The sequence below is a fragment of the Elephantulus edwardii genome, unplaced genomic scaffold (assembly GCF_000299155.1).
Source record: "Elephantulus edwardii isolate Elephantulus edwardi_28Jun2011 unplaced genomic scaffold, EleEdw1.0 scaffold00011, whole genome shotgun sequence".
In the NCBI taxonomy this organism is placed as follows: Eukaryota; Metazoa; Chordata; class Mammalia; order Macroscelidea; family Macroscelididae; genus Elephantulus; species Elephantulus edwardii.
In genome coordinates, this window is record NW_006399761.1 from 1,035,017 (window position 1) to 1,041,984 (window position 6,968).

General features: G+C 52.9%; 1 pseudogene; it reads right to left on the reverse strand.

Annotated features, from left to right (window-relative positions):
- Positions 1–3,829: 3,829 nt before the first annotated feature.
- Positions 3,830–4,738, reverse strand: LOC102877587 (annotated as a pseudogene).
- Positions 4,739–6,968: the final 2,230 nt, after the last annotated feature.

Consider the following 6,968-nt stretch of genomic DNA (forward strand, 5'->3'; position numbering starts at 1 on the left):
CGCCGCGCTCGGCTCTTTCGCGTCGAAAACAAAGACTAATCCGATCCCCCCGCCCTGCCTCCCGGAGGAGGGGGAGCGGGCGCCGCGGTAACCCGGAGGACAGCGCGTAGGAGGGGCTCCGCCGGCCTCCCAAGGGCCTGGCGCAGACCTGCCTGGAAACCTGCACTGTTTGGAAAAGTCACCCCGGGCCATGTTCCACCCGGGGTGCACGGGACAAGGCACCAGAATATTTCCAAGTTGCCTAAGTAGCCATGCTCTCCCTACTGCTTCCCCCTCACCTGTTGTGCCCGCTGAGCTGAAATTCCAGGTTAGATTAATTCCCCTCCACCCACCTGAGCTGCTGGCCCAGCCACCTCCCATCTACCTGGGTTGCTGGAGAGAAGGGGCTCAGTGCACACCCATACATACAGGCGCGCGCGCACACACACACATACACGGGCAAGCCCTGGCAGAAACAGCCGCGGGGCAGACTGGTGCGACCAGTTTGGGTGGTGCTGCGGGAGCCAGATACCTGGCAGACGTTCCGCAAGGCTGACGCGCATAGCCCGGCCTGCACCCGCTGGAGCTGGGAAAAGAGCATTGGGAAAAGAGCTTGGAAAGGGGAAAGTGACTAGCGCTGTCCAGATCGCCTGGGGCGGTTGTCTGCGCCGGGGACGCCCTGGAAGGCCCGATTTTGACAGCTGGCTCTCGTGGCCCTGCTGCCCGGCTACCGAGTGGTGAGTGGTGAGCCTGCCTGGGATTGAGAAAACCATGTTTTTTTCATAGAGAAAAGTCAGGGTTGGTAGGGAATGCCAACAGTTTGCCACTGTCAGTGAACCATGAGAGCGGGTGGTGGGCTTACAAATTGAGTCGAAGGTAGTGAATGTCCCGAAAATTATTGTTTCATAAAAATGTGTATCATGGGAAATGCTGTACTTTGAAACAAAAATACAAAATGCAGCCCACACGTGACTGTCCTATTTTCTTCTGGCCCTTTCTCACTTTCCCTCATTGCATAGGAGTCAGAACTGCCAGAGAGCTGACCCTCTAGTAGGTTTTCAGAGGCTGCAAATCCCACTGGAGGAGACCGCCCCTCTTTCTCCTGCAGAGCAGCTGGTGGATTCAAACTTCTAACCACTACATTGGCAGCATCAATTCCTAAGGCCGAGGCCACCAGATCTCCCTTCTTCAATGGTAAGAAAATGGACTTTGTAGCTTGTGCAAGGCCACTGTGCTGGTCACACGTGGTGTTGGGAGGTCTGGATTCTGCCTTTATTGAATCAGGTGCCTCCACTTGCCATCTGAGAGAGTCTCCAAAGGCCTGGGAGACTGTATGGGGTGCATGTGTGTGAGCGCACGCGCGCCCCTGGCTGACCGAGCACGTGAATCCCTAAGTGTGCAGGTGAGGCCAATAAGGGCCTGGTGAGTGAGAGCAAATGCAGGCAGGACACAGGGTGGGCAGAGGGCACACAGGCTCCTGACGGTGCGAGGGGGAGCAGGACGGTGCGAGGGGGAGCAGGGGACCCGCAATGGACAGAAGGAAGGTGCAGCGTGGAGCAGAGGGCAGCTAGACCCTAACCTTCAATAGGCCCTTCTGCGGGGACAGTATCCTTGAGCGCCCTGACGCCTGCCGGGGAAATCCCTTCCATCACCGTCTACTCCCCGGCTCACGGAAATGCTACATCTTCTAGGACACCTTCTCCGGGGACTCTGGGAGGCCCTCCTGGCCTCACGAAGACCTGAGCTAATTAACATTCTAACAGTATGCCTTTTCCCGGTGTCTCTGCGTTCTGGAACTCTGGGATCCCGCCGTTTCACCTTAGTAGCCCACGTGCACGGATGAAGAGACCAGATCGGAAGATAAAGAAGAAACGGAGGTCGCAGGTGTCCCAGGTTCCTACCTGCAGGAAGCCTTCGGCGGTTTTTCTGGAGAAGCTCCTCCGTCCCGCTTGGTCCAGGCCCCGGCCTCCCTCGCTGATCAGAGCTGCAGCCTGCAGTCCTGGGGGCAGGAGGAGCCCGCCCTTTTCCTGAGCAAATTTAGGTAGTCGTCCGCTCCAGCATCGAAGCATCACCATCACCTGGGAGCGTGGTGGAGACAAGCTTATCGGTGCTCTTCCAGGTGTGCGCAGTCAGAGACGCGGGGAAGTTCAACAGTTGGACCAGCCCTCCGGGGTGGTCCGCGCTCCGGTTTGAGAAGCGCAGGGCTTGGAGAAGGGGTGGATCCAGCTGAGCTCGCAGGCAGCGGCCAGGATCAGGCCGGGAGGAGGGAGGACACGGAGGCGCCACTTGCCAGCGGGCTTGACCGGCCGCTACCGCTGAGCTTCCAGAAGACGCGCGCTCCCCCACGTCAGAACCCTGAGGCGCCGCTGCCCCAAGGCTACCCATGGATGCCCTCGCGAGGGGGCGTGGCCCTGGGTGAGGACGCGGGAGGTAGAGCGGTGAGGATTTACAGCTTCTTGGAGAGCTGGGGTCCGTTCCACCCTGGAGAAGGACATAGGCGCATCTGGATGCGCGCACCAGGTTTCCCAGTGAGGCTCCGCGTGCAGCCAAAACCCTGCTAGATGTTTGCTGAGCTTGAAAATGATTGAATGTGACTCTCTTGTCTGAAGTGCAGGACTCCAGTCCATCTCTTCAGCTAATAAGCCATTTATTCTATTTGAAGAACGAGATGGGATTATTTGCAGAAATGTAAATATATACCCACGTGCACGCCCGGCGTTGGGAGGTGCGGCTGATTTTGAATCTGTTAGTTGTGTCTTGGAGAAAAATATGAGCCATGAATATTTACTCAGGAATCCTTGGTGGTACAAATGACTAAGCACTAACCAGTAGACACTGGTTGAGAGGCGGGTGGTTCGAATCCATCCAGAACGCCTGGTTATTAGTTTCTGAAAGGCTCCGAGAGCTAGAGTGACCTAGTTTGTAAGGAGTTGGCAAGGATTTGTGTTGTTCAAATCCACCTGCAGTTCTGAGAGAGAAAAAATTAGAACAGTCTCCTCCTGTGCAGTTTACAACTTCTAAAACACCTGCTGGTGGGGTAGCTAGCTATCAGTTTTCTCAACATCACAAAATATACACAAGTGTGTGTGTGTGTACGCACGTGGATATAGAAACACTATTTCTGGTGGCCTAGTTAGTAGATGTGACTTGAATCCACGAGGTGCTCAGGGAGAAAGATGGGCAGTCTCTTCTCATGCCATTTACAGCCTCTGAAAACCTGCTGGATGGCCAACTTTGGGGCAGTTCCAACTCCAAGGCACACACATCATCATCATAGAGCAGTTCTACTCTGCTTTTCAAAGCATGTCCACACATATTCTTGGCCTGTCTTCACCGTGGTTGGCACATCTAAGGGGCAAATGTCACCTATATTAGCTCCCAATGACATCATTTTTATTTTCCTCTCACCATTTTCTAGATAAGGGGACCAGGATGAGAGCGGTCATTCATTACTAAGTTGGCAGCATCAGGCCAACAATCTAAGGGAGTCCAGTCTGCCAGGGAGCCAGGGCAAGTTCAGGGCAGAAGCTGGGGGGGAGGGGATGCTTCTGGAGAAAGGAATAGTCACCAGTGGACCGGTGCTAGTGGGACCTGAAGAGGCGATCGAGACCGTGCTTTTGAACAGTCCAGCAAATGCCTTCATGGCTTTGTGTGGATTTTTTTTATATATGTAAAAAATTTTATTGTGTTTTTACACATATATAATATGGTACATGTAAGTGGGGCAGGCTGAACAAGTCCAACAGGCTAAAGATTACATAAAGGTACACAAGAACTGTTCATAAAGGAAACAATATAAAGGAGAAAGCTGTTTAAAAAATATGTCAAAGCTTAAAAGTTTCAGAGCTTGTCACAGAAATGAGGTTCGGTAGTAGACAAGTCTTGCTGGCTTCTCTTCTCCAACTTCCTGGAGTCTCATTCGTTTCTCAGGAGGGACTTTTGTGCTGTCTTTTGGGTATGCTTTGTAGTCTCTTTCTCATCAGATTTGACAGTTTCCGGGAAAGGTTCTAGATCTTTCTTTGTTTGATCCACTGGGACAGGTTTTTCTCCAGACTTTCGCTGGTTTTGACTGCTGGTGCTTTCTCCAACGGTAATTTCCACAGATGTCGTCAATCTGACTTTTGCTGGTTTTGACTGATACTTCCTCCAATGGTAACTTCCACGGATGTGGTCAGTCTAATTCCCGTGTGGTCATAGATGAGGTCCATTTATATAGTTGCTGCCTGTACAAATATAGGTGGAAATTTTTGTCTGCGATCTAAAAGTAAGGCATCCACATGCTGCCTCTGGAAAACAGAGCTTGGTCGTTCTTTCCTCTTGACTCGATCTTGCTCTTCATGATCCTTGAAATACCACCAAGACCCTTTGGAGGGATGATATCGACAGTCTGGCATCGCTCATCAAAGGCGACTGGATGCCATGCACTGCAGTAAGCACTCTGACCCCAAGTCTGATAAATCACTCCAGCGATGACGTTAATTATCAGCTAGAGAGATACCTGGAGTAGATGGCTGCTGACGAATAATAAAAAGAACTGGTTCTCGAGCGTGTAGAAGGATGTATTCCACTCCAGTCATCTGACTCAAGCGTTCTAATGTTAGGCTCTGCATTCTGACCACTTCACTGGTGCACGTCCTGTCATAACAAGGGCTGCTTCTGAGAAGTAATCCAGGACACGACCACTGTTCAAACTGGGGGTCCAGGCACTGTCAACCCAGGAGATTTCCCACAGGTTTCCTGGGATACCCACAGCCACCATAGTTCAACAGCATTCGCAGGTACGTCCAGCACACAATAAATGCCTTCGTGTTTTACACCTATTTGTGTGGGTACATTTTGTACAAATCTATTTGATTTGTTTTAATCAAGAGGGTCTTATTACTTCAAAGAAAATGTACAATCTAAGGGGGGGAGAGGAGATATCCTGGGATTCTCCCAGCCTGAAGGGGCTGGGCAGGAATATGGGGATCTGACTTGCTGAATCCTTGAGCTCCGAATCTCAGAGAAGGTGGGTCAGTCAGGCTGTGCTGCTGGGAAGGCCCCCCAGATTCCAGGGATTTAACATAACAGGTTGATTTCTCAGTCACACGTGTCCATCCGGGGTCAGGGGCAGCTCTGCTCCCCAAGGTCACTCAGGGATCCAGGCTGTCAAAGGACGCACATCTCCTTCAATCTGAGAGCAGGAAAGGGGGAAGAGGAAAAATACATAGGTGGTACGAGCGTGTGCATATATCTAAGTGTACTGCATGCATGCATACAAGTGTATGTTCATGGATGTCTGCATGCATGTGAAAGCACGTCAGTGTGTGTATACACATGTGGACACGTGTGTATATTTATGGATGTGTGTGTGTGTAGTGTCCCGCTGCACACATGCAGTGGCCGGGACAGCATGCGTTAGCACATGGGAGTCCTGTACTCGAGGGGCGTGTAGGCACAGATTAGTTCTGCCCATTGCTGGGGTGCTTCTCTCTTCTGGATGGGGAGTTCTGCTGGTCTAGTGTGTAGGAGTTGTACTCCTAACCCATAGGCTGCACCTCTGAAGATTCAAATCCACCAGCGGAGAAGCGTGGGCAGTCTCCTCTCATCCTTCAGAGGCAATTCCAGCCTCTGAAAACCCACCGGAGGGTCAGCTGTGAGTCGGTTCCGACTGGGTGGTCAAGAATGAGCGTCTCCTTCTGGTCACAGTCTGGTGTCTTCATTCTGACAGGCTGTGATCTGGCCCAGAGCAGGCTTTAGTGAGCACTGGGAGTTGTAGGAAGCCTGGGGAAGAGCCGAGTGGCAATAAGGGTGCACTGAGTAGAATGAACATAAACAGAAATCCAGAGCAAGGAGGTGCTGACCGTCACGGCGGCAGGAGGCTTCCTGACTAGGGCTTGGGCAGCGGTGCCTCCCTGCCCATCCTTCCTGGTCCCGCTCAGCTGGCACTCCCCACACCTGGCCATCCGGGGCTGCGTGAAGAGTGCCTGCGTCCACACCTTGCCCAGTGACAGCTGCAGATGGGGACGCTCTGGTGGGGTGCCAGGATGGAGGCAGAGGCCAGCTGGAAGGTGGCCGCCTAACCCTGGGTGTGAATGAACTGATGATCTCTGGGTGCGGGAGGTGGGGAGAGCCTCAGCCAAGTCAGAGGGAGAGGAGCTGCCTGGAGAGAAGTTTCTAGAAGAACAACAAGCAGAACAGCAGTCCCCAAGGGCCCAGTGGGAGAGCACTGACTAATAAGGGGTATGGGGGCGTGTCCCCTCTGAGGCACATGCTCATGGAGAGGCCACTACACTTCACCTCACTGCTGTCCAGTCAGAACCTACTCCCCACTGACCCTCCGGCAGGTTTTTAAGAGACTGTAAATCGCTCAGAAGACTGCCCATCTTTTCCACACAGCAGCTGGTGGGTTTGAACCGCCTGCCTTGGGGTTGGCAGCACAACATCTTACCCACTAGGCCACCAAGGGAAGGTATGATGTAAGCACTTGGGGCTCAGGTGGGAGGCAGCGGCTGGGTCCAGGCCCTCAGCTCTACCTCTTGGTTAAAAACTAACATCAAATCCTCCACCAACGTTGACATATTTTCAAGGAATCTGGGGAGTTTTCTTAAGAGGCATAGAGGACCAGAGCAAATTCAGAAAAGATGCATTCCATACAAAGTGAAACCCCCGAATCACAAATCCCAAGCAGCCTTTGTGAGAAGCAGGCAGCTTGTCCTACAGAGAGGACCCTCCTCAGGGGCGGGGTCAAGCCTAAGTCAGTAAGTATCCTGTTTCCCTATGCTGCTCCCATCCCATCTCCTGTCCCTCTGAGACTCTGTCGTGTCCCCGCTTTGTGACTGTGGGTAGGGTGACCTCCTCCTCATCTGCAAAAATGAGGCCACCAAGTCCTCTGCAGGCTTCTGAGGATCAGATGAACTTCCCAGGGACAGAGCTGTGGTCAGACCCTGGGGTCAGTGGCTACTGGACGGCCCCGTCCTCCACCCCCCATGCCACCCCTTGCTTCCTCT